Source organism: Falco punctatus (genome assembly GCF_963210335.1).
Source record: "Falco punctatus genome assembly, chromosome: 12".
In the NCBI taxonomy this organism is placed as follows: domain Eukaryota; kingdom Metazoa; phylum Chordata; class Aves; order Falconiformes; family Falconidae; genus Falco; species Falco punctatus.
In genome coordinates this window covers 26,810,958-26,823,171 of record NC_137592.1, presented here as the reverse complement: position 1 = coordinate 26,823,171, position 12,214 = coordinate 26,810,958, and the positions used below count along the sequence as shown (strand labels likewise).

General features: G+C 44.0%; 1 long non-coding RNA gene across 2 annotated transcripts in view; it reads right to left on the bottom strand.

The window, feature by feature from the left end:
- Nucleotides 1-12,214, bottom strand: part of LOC308072185 — a 79,380-nt gene that overhangs the window by 51,088 nt on the left and 16,078 nt on the right. For both annotated transcript variants that reach the window (XR_013931567.1, XR_013931568.1), the window contains exon 2: nucleotides 1-12,214. This exon is cut by the window's left edge and continues 51,088 nt beyond it. This is a non-coding gene — a long non-coding RNA (uncharacterized lncRNA).

The window sequence follows — 12,214 nt, the reverse complement described above, 5'->3', positions numbered from 1 at the left end:
GCTGCCCAGTGCTGGCCAGGATATGTGCGGACACTGCCGGCTGTCAGCGAGCCCTGTTAGCTGACTGTGGTGGGGAGCACCACCCAAACTTCCTGGACGTACCTGGCAGGAACAAGAGGTGACTGATTTCTTTACCCAACCTCTTCCCCTGGTCATGCCAGGTTGGGGGTAACTTCAATTTAAGCGATCTCACAAGTTACAAGCTGAGTGAACACAAGAGGAAAAAAAAGGGTAGAAACCATTTGGGCAAGAGGTAAAAACAGACCAGAGAGTGTGCATTTGCTGTGTTGTGTACCCAACAAATAATTTTTAATAATATAAGATTTATAACATTTTGTAACATCATCCCAAGAAACAGGCCGTGTCTTCACTTGCATTAGATTGGCTGTAGCAAAAAACACAGAAATCATAATTTATGCTTAAAAAAATAAAAAAATAAAAAGCAAAGAAGGTATGCGGAAGAAACTGAAAAGGGAAGAGGGGAAATGAGAGTCATCACACCGTATCTGTCTCAGAAGAATGAAAATCCAGAAGCTGTTTTCTTTCAGGGAAAAGAACCAGGAAGGAAGTTTTCAGCAAAATAAGGACAGCGAAAGGGAGGTCAGGCTTCCCCCTGAGCAAAGAGGGAGAATTTCTTTCATGGGGTTGCAGTCTGAGTCTAACAGGAAGAGACTTAAGAGGTTACATCTGCTAGGGTTCCCCAAGAGATCACTAGGAGTTGACTTGACTGCCCTTCAGCCATCTACGGAGGGAGACGTTTCCCCCATCAGACGAGTATAACAAGGTCTAGTGACTACAAGATGAAACCGGCAGGATTAAGGCACACTGGTTATAACAGGGAGTGCTTTCAGCAACCCCCCCGCATGCACGGCAGATTCTCCCATGTCAGGCTTCTGAATCAAGGCAACATATTTGGAAAGGTAGGTTTTAACTTCATCTAAGGGTACAAATTCTTATGCAGGGTTTATTAAATTATAACACACGGCCTTTGTTTGACAGAAATTTAAATTAGATAACTATAATATAACCATTTCTTTTGCCTTGTAATCTATAAAATTGCAGAGGAACAAAGCTTATGTTGTTGTCCTTTTGCAAAAGATGCCATAATCCTTTCACACGAAGGTTCTGAAGCATTTTATGAAACATTAATAACCCCAAATAAGTGTCTTCAAATCAGCTGGGGAAGAGTTCAGGTCTCTTGAAGCAATGTCTTCTCCTATTAGTGCAATGCAGAGGCACTTAGTCTGCAGGAGTACAAATACATTTTAACATAACAACCCGGAATAGCCACTAAGGTGTTCTGTTTTATTCCAGTCTCCTGCAGTAAGTAGAAAAAAGACAAAGATTTTCAAGGACTGTAACAGAAATAATTGAGAAAAAGGGAAAGAAATTTAAAAGATTCAGCCTGGGTTTGGTAGAAAGGACATGGTTAAGAGTCAAATTCTCCTCCTTCGTAACCCAAGAACCCAAATGCTTGCAACAGTCAGGAGACATAACAATTTCAAAATTAATCAAGGAAATTGTTCTTCCACTGCAAAGTCCATTGCCAGTCTACGGCTGGCAGATTCTCGGGGTTCAGTGGAAGAATCATGTGATCCCTAGTTCTCCTCCAAGCCCTATGTCTATGAAGTCTCCAGCGCGTATATACACACCCTGGTCATGCAAGTCTATAATCCTATAGGTGACACTAGCTGGTAGAACAAGGTGTGTGCATTCAATGGGTTTGTGATCTCCTCAGTCACACAGAAGTCCCAGTGGCCCTGCTTGCCCTGGCCTCCCTTTCTACAGGCCACATCAGCCCTGTGTCACAAAGCTATCTCAGTGATCCATTCACAAAGCTTTGGCTTCAACAAAATTGCATTTTCTGTGCTTCAGGTCACACCGTTTATGTAGCGTAACACAGACTTCAGACTGATCATTACCTCAGTCAAACTACTGGGCCCAAGGGTCAGCTGCAGAGGACTCTTCCTTCAAAGTCAGATGCCATCAGCTTAATAGAGAAGAATTGCTGCTCCGAGCATCCCTTCCCAGAGGGCTATGGAAACTATGAAACAGGCTTCAAACAGCAAACCAAGAGTTCTCGAAGTATAGCCAAAAATCCTGGAAGACTAAGGAACATATGGCTGTACCAGGATGCAAACCCAGCCCTAACCTTGCAGGCAGTACCAATAGTTTCTTATGTTTCTGGCCATAATGATCCATCAGCTGAAGGGCACTGGGAACAGCACCTCTTTGTAATGGCATTTCCATAATTACCCAGTATTAATTTCTTTGCACTTATTTCCTAAGTCTTGGCTGCAGCCAGTAACAGGACACATACAACGGGGTGATCCAGTTTTCCCGTTTATGTCTTCTGCTCTTTGCCTCTTCTGTGGCTTTAGGCTTGGAGATGGTCTGTGTCTGCCTGGGTGTTTTAAAAGAGCCTGCTGGGTGCAGATGCTACTGCAAGTGTCATTATTTTTGCAATTAGAGTCATTATTCTGCACTCAGATGCCATGCAAGAAAATGAGGTATAACTGCCAAGATAGCTGGGGGGGCTAATAGATTATAGATTATACAGTGTCAGAGATGCAAGCAGTACTCGTCTTAAATAAGATTTTAATACCTTTAAAAGCTGTGATAAATTATAAAGAAAGGTAATATAAAATGTGGGATAAAGTGTGGGCTCGTTTTACTTCAGGCTCTCTACCACGTGGGGACCAAAGGAGAGGGGGAGAGGGGATGGATCGTGGTTTTTATTGCTTGGCTGCAATGTCAAAATTGGGTTGGTTTAAAATATTTATGACATGAGAGAAAGAAAATCTGTGAATTACTCAAAACTTAATGTATGTACTCTCAATGTGTTTCACATTTTCTTTAGTGGGGACAGCAGAGTGGGGAATTGAGGATAACTTGTTTACTGCCAAACAGCTCTCCTTGGTACCTAGTATTGCTATGTATTAAAAATCGCGGCTGGGGCCAAGAATGCTGGGGCTGGAATTAAAGACAAGAACACACAATAACTTTAAGTAATGGCAAAGAGATTTAAATAGCACACATCAGCAGAAAAGAATGGGGAAACCTACAGTACACTGACTTCATTGATACCCCATTTATCAGCAATTACTGACTCCATTAAAGGCAGAGTTTACAGCAGACAGAGAAACAGAGCCTAAAATATGTCCCAACAGATGGACGGAGAGTGTCAGTGATGCCGTATTTCAAAGGCATCTGCAACTTTGTTATCATTGTACATGGAGTCAGAAAGACAGCAAAAAACACTGGAGTAAGGGCCAGCAAATGATTTACTTGACCCTGCATGGGCAGAACTGACAGCAAAAACCTCATTAATTCCTCAGGTCATTCTGGAAGACATTAATTTGGTTTGGACTTGGGACGAGGGGAGATTTTCCAGACATACACCAGGAATTATGAAATCTCTATAGCCAGAGGAAAGTATGTCCAAATCACTTTCTGCATAAATCAAGCTGACTTTCTGAAGAAGGATAATATGCCTAATCAGGGGAGTTATGGAACTTCTTGTACTTATTAGACAGAAAATAAAACAGTATTTTATTTGATAATCAGCTTGGGGAGGTGTTTTTTTTTCTTTCTTTTACTGCTGTCTTCTCTTGCCAGAGATGATTTGGAAAAAAGACTCTGGTGCATGAATAATTGCAAGTGCTGTGATATTATTTGTTTGTTCGCGTGGCGACATGTGGGTATGCACATAAAGATATATAAATAGATATACATATATAGGTAATATATGTGCATCTTTTTAGTCAGCCTGCTGTATTTACACATCTTTTGGCCTTTTACCTCTATGCTGCAGAATGCCAAGTCCCATCACTTTCCCTCTCCAGTTTTAACTCTTACTCACCCTCAGCCAAAACGCATCTGGGTAAACAGGAGAGCAGAGCAGAGCTTGTCCTGGGGAGGCAGCCCTTGCACCATTCTTCTGCTCCTGCACAGTCCTTCCTCCAGCCCAGCTCCTACTGGCATTGAGGGGACCCTTCCCTGAGCAAGGACTGATCAAAAACGGGGAGTCCAGCCTGCAGGACTTGGAGCAGAAATGTAACTTGAGGTGAGCAGGAGCCCTGTCTGAGCAAGGGAACTAGGAATGACAGGCTCAGGTCCCAGCTATGACTTCTCCAGTTTGGCCCTAAATCTCTGAGCCTAAAAAACGGTCCTGGAACAAAGCACCAACTGGATGTCCCCAGCTCGGTGGTGGGGAGCTCCAGACTGAGCTGGGGTGAGCGGGACCCTCCCCTCCCACCTGGCTGGCTGCCACGATGAGGCCGCTTTGGCTCCAATAGCAGCCCCAAAAGCCCCCCAAAGCCATGCAAACAGCCAGGAGCTGCAAGAAGTTGCCCCACTAACCCCCCCACAGTACATGCTTTCCAGTGCTTATACAAAAGCCCTTGCTGCACAGGGTATCTTCCTCCATAAAAGATGCATTCATCATGTTTAGAGAAGGGTTATCTCTCCCTGGAAAGAACATGCATTAGTACTTTTTACTCATTCAACACTGGACACTCCCTATCAACGACAGCCTGCCGAAAGGGGAGAAAGAGGTGAATTAATCACAGGAAGAGACAATTTAAAGGAGTTTGGCTATAAAATGGAGTTCATTAGGAGGCCATAATGTATTTGGGACTAACAAGCTGCAATTTCCCCACCTCTGCTGTCCCAGTCAACAATAAGCAGCACTAATTGCATTGACACCATATCGCAGGATAGCCACCTACCTTCTTTTAGCTCCTTCTATAGAGCAGTCACACAAAAAAGTTATTTCACTTACTGCAAATGCAAGTTCTCTTTCAAGATGCTTAGCTCCTTATCTCCTTGGATTGAGAGAAAACAGTATTAAGTGGTCTGCAGTTTTCACTCTGGAGCGAAGGTTGTAATAATAATCACATTGCTTGGCTCTAAGACTGCACTTAGAGAGATCTCAAAGCACATTACAAATGTTTATGGTATAGACAAAATCTCACCGTAGGCACAGAACCAAGCAAACCCCGGTTGGGAACACAGCACAAAGCACTTTTTCCCATCCTTCCTCCAGGATACGACAGTATCTATTTTTCTTGTTTTTCCTGGTTTGGCTTGTTAAAAAATATGTTACATTGGCTAATAACCTTTTTTTCCTGGGCTTCAGATTTCTTTTCATTTTTATTTCATGTTACTATTATGCCAAAAAACCTATATAAAGCACTCTTGAAAACACTGGTGCTATAGGGAAGTGAGTCTAAGGCAAAAGAAGTAAAACAAGGACTGGAATACTCGAGTGACCCAAGTTTGTGCAGTGCTGCACGTCTGGACTTCTTTTGATCGAGTCAGAACAAGCCAATTTTTTCCTAAGGCTAAATTACAGTTCAGTCCTTTGTTGGGCTATTAGCTGGTGACTTTAGCTCTATGCAGCACACTAAAATCTACTAAAATACAGAATAAATATTTCATTTGGGAAGCCTTTGCTGCCTATCAACTGCAAAAGTACCGCAGGAGGTAACCCGGCTGCAGGGACCCGTGTGTGTCCCATCACCTAAGCGCTTTCGCTGGAGAGGGTTGTGTTACCGCTATTACAAGGGCGAGGGAAAGGCACTGCCTGCAGATTCAGGAGTTGGGAAGCTTCAGAAGGAAGACAAGCAACCAGGAAACATATTTTTATGGGCAAGGTAAATTATGGGACCAATTTGCAGTGCACAAATTAAATTACTTTATGCTGTTGATACTATCAGTTTAAAAATAAGAATAAAAAAACCTGAGGGGTTCATTTTCACATGTGCTCCAGCTATCTCTCTAGCAACGTAAAAGAACTGAATATAAAAGTTAATTATCTGTATGACCAGCCTGCCCGGCTAGAGCGATAGAAATTGATCTTAGCATAAATGAAAATCAGACAACAGGAAGAACCCTGTTCGATCATGGTGATTCAGTGTCCAAATCCAGCAGAATACATATTTTTAAAGAAAATTACCATGTTTTAAATAACAATTTAGATTATTCAAATAATAGCAGAGGTATTTTTATGCTCCTTGCACCCTCTGTGGTGTCTTTTCTTTTTTCTTATTTTCTTTTTCTCCCTTTTCCTCCCTTTTCCCTTCCCTTCCCCAGTTCTGTCAGCATAAAGACTGAACCGTCACTAACTACTTTCAGTTTGGTTTCCAGTCAATTCCTGCTGAATTTTACTTTCAGATTCTCATGCTCAATACAATGCTAGAAAATCTAAGTTGAAAATATAGTAATAACATGTTTGCTTGTTGGTCTTGTTTTTAAATATTTCCCTGGGGATTTGTAAGAAATCATAAAAATGTATTCTACTGGTCTTAAATATTGTAAAAGCTTATTTAATTTAATCAAAACTTAAATATTAAGCCAAACTTGATTGCACAATGTTCCTTTAATGGAAAGAGCTAATGAAAAACACACTAGGCCAAATTCACTCTATTTTCTTTACCAGGGAGATATTTGCTCCTTTATTACTAAGGATCATTTGTTTTGCTTCATTTTGCTGGGAACAGCCGGCAAATTTGTATAATCAGACTGTGTTCTGCACATATTTTTCATGGCTATTCTGAAACAGTTTTGTCCTCATTTCTACCCCTGGAATGGCTCTTTTTGAAATGTGAATCTTGGCTGGATGACTCACTGGGACACTAACTTTATCTTCATCTGTTTTACAGTAATTGGGCCGGAGTGATTTTTGTAGCTGTATCTGAGATTGTTTCCTGCTTTGAACTCAAGCACTCGTACTGTCATGTGTTAATTTTAGTGATTACACAAACTAGACTCTAGCCAATAAAGTTATTGTAGTCAAAAATATGGCTCCAATCCAAATTGCTCTTACTTTATCTGCGGCTGAGTAACTGCCGCTTCACACTATGAATGGACTAAAATCAAATAAAAATATTCGCCACAGTGACCTGCCAGCAGAACAATGTGCAGTATCGCTCCTTTGACTGTGTAGTTGAGAATGTTATACAGCTACATGGTGCATAGGAAAGCTTGAAAGTCTCCTATCTCGGTTATAAAAGGACATTTATTCTGTAAGGGAGGGGAAAAAAATAAAATGTTCAATGCTTTAGCTTTTATTCAGGTATAATCCCAGTTCAGAAAGGGCATAGAAGCATGTGCTGGAAATGAAGTGTGTGCTCAAGTCCCATTGAAGCCAGGTAGATTGTAAGCATATGCTGAAATGCTTATTTAAATTGAGCCCTTAATTATTATGTGCTATGAGATTGAACTACGTTTCATATTATTTTCATACATCTATATTTATATACGGGTGGGTTGGGAGGGTGTGCAGGGATATATGTAAGCTGTTCACTAAAGAACGTTAAAAATGAAAAAAAGAATCCTCCACACCCTTCCTCCTAAAATGGCAGGTTATTTGATGTTTTTGACAAGCAAGATTTAAATGTTTGGTTGAAATGGCCATTTTTTCAATGAAAGAAAAAAAAATCAGAACTTGTTTTTACTAATCTGGTACTGCACTTCAGGTACGTTGTACGTGCACACAGGGCTGCAGGGACCCCCTCATCCTTGCAGTCACCAAATGCGTCTCATTCAAGCAGAGCGCATCTCTGCTTGCATCCAGGGGTTTTGTACTTTAATGAATCAGTCGTCATTTTAACTTCTATCTGTCCTCAGATTCTGTCGATCATTTCTATCATTTATGGATAGCAAGTTAAAAGTTATGTGCACCTCCTGTTAGCCTACCTGGATTTTCTCCATGATAAATCTCTGTCCCATTGGTTTGCTAAGGGAAGAGCTTCCCAGAATTTGATCTGGTATCACTGGCCTGTGCCCTAACGAGACGAGCTTGTGTTTCTGATATTGTGCAAATGCAGGAAGCTAATAAAATGGCCGGGGGGGGGCAGGTCAATAGAAGATCTTAAATACACAGGTTAAAAAATGTTTTATAGACTGCCAAATGTAAGCTAAGGAGAAAATGAAGGCTTTGAGGAAGGATTTGATTTAGAGGGGCAAGATGTTTGGCTCCAAGCAGAGAGGAGGTGCAGGCACAAGTGAAACAGCTTGGACTGTCCCAAGGAAGAGACAAAAATACAGTCCAGGAGGAGAGCAGCCCACTGGTAGGAAATGAGGGAAGGTGAAGCAGAGTCCTGAGTGGTTTTACAAGGCAGGAAAGTGGGTTTGAATTGAATTCAACAATGGATAAGAAGGTGACAGGGGATGGGAGCAATGCGATCCTATTTCTCAGAACGAGAAATAATCCAGCCATGAAAGTCTGGATCCATTAAAGTTACAAAAGATATATATTTTTTTTATCTTTTTAAAATAAAAAAAGAATTTGCAATTGCTGAGGTGTAAAGTCAGGTCTGGGTATGGACGAATTGCCGTATTGCTTGTAAGATAGTGACAGACCTGCCAGCAAGGAGATGCAGCCAGGCCAGGGAAGCTTGGGCTCATTCCTTCAGAACCTGTCAAACACAGCTGTGCATCGTGCAACTCCCGGAGGAAACCAGCCCGCTGCCTCACATCCAGAGCCAAAGCAGAGCAAGGAAACAGGGGTAAGAGAGGCACAAAAATGTAAGAAGCCTTGCAAAATCAGTGAATGGCAAAGCTAAGGCTGTGCCCCAGTCTCAGGCTCTTGCTCAGTACACAATCCACCAGGGCAGGCAGATGGTGACTGAATTTTCCCAGTGCGTCTTAGCTCCCATCTTCTTGCTGACCAAAGCGTTGTGCTGCTGCTGCCCTCCTCACTTCTGGTTGTACTGCAAAAGTCTGCCACATCCATCCTGTGGGCAGACGGAGACAACAGCGGTGGCAGAAAATTTGTCCTGAAGCAGAAAGAGAGGACTTAAATGCCCAGAGGGTAGAAGGTAATTGTATGAAGAGATATACTACCTTCCACCAGCTAGCAAATAAGAAGCCACTAACAAAGAACAAGGAAGAAAGGAGACGTTTTCTGCTTGTCTACCAACAGACCTGGAGCAAAGGCTAGGATGCCCGTAACTCCTGGGTTCTGCAACTACCCTCAGCAGATTTCTTGCTAACTTTGTCCCAATTCAGCATTAAAGGTTGCTGCCAGTTCCCATAAATGTATCTCCCATATGAGACACGGCACTCGCAGCCCAGCTCCAGCCCTATTACACAATAAGCAAAAAAACATGTGTTGTCATAAGGTTTTATCACAGCTGGGCTCAACCAGGATGCTCAGAAAACAAACCCTCAAGCTAGTCAGTGCAACGCTGTCTCTCTTAGCATGCAGAAGGCAAACGGCTTCAGGAATGTTTTATGTTTCTGTTCCATCCCTGAAGTTTCCTGTTGTTTAGAAACCTCCTGGATACAAGGGAGATGAATTATTGATATGCCAGCCTTGGGAAGGAACAGCAAGGCAAGATTAGAAAAAGGGAAGGGACCTTTGTCTGGAGTAAACTGTATAAAAAAGCAGGACATTTGGTTCCCAAGGAGCAGTACACAATGAAGAGAAATCAGACTACCGTGGTCTGTGTAGTTTTTAAACTACTAATCATGGGTGATTCAGTGCATACCTCTGGCTGCGCCGGGCGCAGGGCTGCGTGGCGGCGTGCGGGGAGTTGGCCTCCAGCGGCAGGCGATGCCGGGGGGCACGCACCACCGCCCCCAATGCCCACCCTGCCGCACAGCCCCATGGTCAGGGTGATGCTGAGGACCTGGGTGCAGCTGGCACCACAGCCCTGGGCTAGGGCACCACGGGCATGCTTAGAGGCAGGGTAAGTGTGGGCAGGGACCCGAACACACAGGGTGTCTCTGCTGGTCCCTATGCTTTGCCTGCAGGGACATCGGCAGGGTTACTGTGAGTGCCATGCAGTCTCCAAAGCACCTGTGTCCATCAGTGGGGATGACAGCTTTCCAGTCGTCTTCCAGCAGCGTGCCAAGCCCTCGGAGACTGCTCACCCACCCAAGGTCCCCCCTTCCAGTGGGGGTGAGAAGGACAGGACCCTCGCGTCAAGCTCATGAGGAAAACAGCTGTCCAACCATGAAAAACAAAAAATCTGGTGCAGAGTTGGTCTGGAAAACAACCTTTTCAATTGAAAGTACCCTCCAGCTGGCGCATCCATCTGAGGCGATACCACTGTGCCCTCACCAAGGGCTCTGGGGTTAGGGCACAGGAGCTAAGGAATTAATCTGCCTTGCTAACGCCTTGCTCTGCAAGGACTCTCATTTATGGTTTGATTAACCCCATCAACTGGGACAGAGCACTTCTGCATGATTAACGTGTGTGGCATCACACTGCTGCTATCTCCCTACTTCTCTAAAGGTCCTATATATGGCTCACCACCAGCCACTTCCCCCTCAGCTGTGCATGATGAAGGCAGGCAGGAAAGTTGCGAAAACCCTTGCTCAGTCTTCTGTGTAATTATGTCCACACTGTTCTTAGAAAGTAAAGAGTCACGCTCTAAAACTTAACAGCATGTAAAGGCACACCTGCAGCACTCACGTCCTCCCATCACACCTTCGAAAGCCCAGCGCAGGCGCAGGGGCAGCGGCCAAAGCGTAGGAAGCAGAAAGGGGACCCGCTGCGGCTGCTGCGCTGCCAAGGGGTCACCCTCCCTCTGCCTTGGTCCCAGAGGGCCGAAATAAAAATCAGTCTGGCCGAGATATTTGTGGCTGATGGCTGTAGCTGGAGAATAACTGAAAGGCGCTGTTTGCCCAGAGAGAGAAGCAAAAACTTATCTTTCAGCTCACTGACAAAACCAAATGATAAGGGAGAAGCACGAGGGGGAAGAACTGCTTGAAGTGGACCTGAAATATGTGTTGGTTTGGGGTTGGGTGTTTTTTTGCAAAAATGAAATGTTGGAGGAAAAGTATTTGAGTTGAAGGCTGTGTTTTGGTTCCTTCATGAGCCTTTAATGTCATTCTCAAGCAGTTTCAATAAAACTGAAGTACATCTGAAACAAACATTGGTTTTGAATAATGCTATTGAAAGGCTGTCTTTAAAATGTCAGCATCAAATGTTTCAATGTTTTCAGACTTGTTTTAACAACAATTCATTTCCCTTTACAGCAATTTTGTATTTATGCTAAATACACGTTCACCAGTGGACTAAAAAAAATGTGGCTGAAATTTGTTACCCTGCATTATCTACCACTACAAATTTTCACACGCAAAGAAATATTACCAAAAATAAATGTCATCCAGCAAATAATTGAGTTGATTGGATGCTGCTTATAAGGTTGGGCAGGAGGCAGAAAGTACCATGACATCCCTAAGTTCAGCAGTTGGCAAGAGTGAATGGAAACCTCCTCCTAGAGTAGGATAAAAGATGGTTTAGATTTGCATTGGCCTCCAAGTCTATAAGTAAGATAAGGAGCTCCCCTGACAACACAAAACCAGGGTAGTCAGCACAGCCAGTTAAAAAATAACATTTGTTGGTCAAGAGGTTTCAACATTTTTGTCTGAATTTTCCACTAACCATTTATTTTCCTTCTCAGTTAAAAATAAGGAGGAGCAACACAGATAATGAGTTTTGCCACTTCCTGAGTGACTTCATAACTCTGAGAACTGGCTCTAAGTATGTTTGTTTATATACAACAAGTACCTGCATGCATTGTGAAAGAGTCTGTAATCAAATAGCTTGTTTCTGATTTGCTTTTTTTTTTCCCCTATAGTGCTGATGCCCCTTGTCACCACGTGCTGGCTCATGGTACCACCTTTTGGCTGGTGGTACCATCTTTTGCCCCCCATGAAAGCACATCTCCTCCGGGCTGGAGGAAGCAGCCAGCAAGGACAGCAGCCATCCCAAACGCCGAACCACCCTCCAGCAACTTCATCTGTAAGTTCTCAAAGAGCCTGACCACAGGGACAAGTGTCCACACACCTGGCACCGACAGACCGGGATGCGGCAGGATCGACAGGCACCACATCTCTGCCGTTCAGCCTGGGGTCTGGCGCGCTCATCGCCTCCCTGGCCCTGGGGGTTGACCCTCTGTGTGTCAGCCCCCCACCAAGCCGGGGCCCCCCACCGAGCAGCGAGCAGCGGTGGTGGGTGCTCACCGGCAGCCCTGGGAAGGACCGAGTGGGACCAGCCGCTCCTCCTGATTAAGACGAATGGCGCTGAGCGGATCGGCCGGACTATCTGGGGTGTCCATCACTTACCACTCGATGAGCTGTAACTAGCTCTGGGTGAGGCTGCACAGGGGAGTTGTGGCGCTTAATTTGTTGGGCCCGTCAGGCTTGAAGACCACAGAGGAGGCAGCAGAAGCAAGGCGGAGCATACCTAGCAAAT